The sequence below is a fragment of the Orycteropus afer genome, unplaced genomic scaffold (assembly GCF_000298275.1).
Source record: "Orycteropus afer afer isolate SDZICR_OR568_19922 unplaced genomic scaffold, OryAfe1.0 scaffold00586, whole genome shotgun sequence".
Lineage (NCBI taxonomy): Eukaryota > Metazoa > Chordata > Mammalia > Tubulidentata > Orycteropodidae > Orycteropus > Orycteropus afer.
The window spans coordinates 1111296-1111832 of NW_006922173.1; positions in this window are offsets into that span (position 1 = coordinate 1111296).

Here is a 537-nt window from a genome sequence, read left to right on the forward strand (position 1 = left end):
TCTATCTGTCTGTCATTGTACCAATACCATGGTGTTTTGAATACTGTGGCTGTATAGTAGTAGTTCTTAAGATCTGGGAGTTTGAGACCTCCTGCTTTGTTTTTCTTCTTGAGAAGTGCTCTGCTTATCCGAGGTCACTTTCCTTTCCATATGAAATTAGTAATTACTTTTTCCATGTCCTAAACAAATTTTATTGAAATCTGGATCGGGATGGTATTAAATGTATAGATTGCTTTAGGTAGTATTGACATTTCCACAATATTTAGTATACCTATCTATGAACAAGTTAAGTTCTTCCATTGATGTGGTGCCCTTGGTGTCTCTGATGAGGTTTATGCCTAGATATTTTATCTTTTTAGCAGCTATAGTAAATGATATCATTTCCCTTATTTCTTTATCAGAGGACTCTTTGTTGGTATAGAGGAATCCAACTGATTTTTGTATGTTGACCTTATGTGCTGCCACTCTGCTGAACCTCTCTATTAGTTCCGGTAGTTTTGTTTGTTTGTTTGTTTGTTTTTATTGAGTCCATTGGGT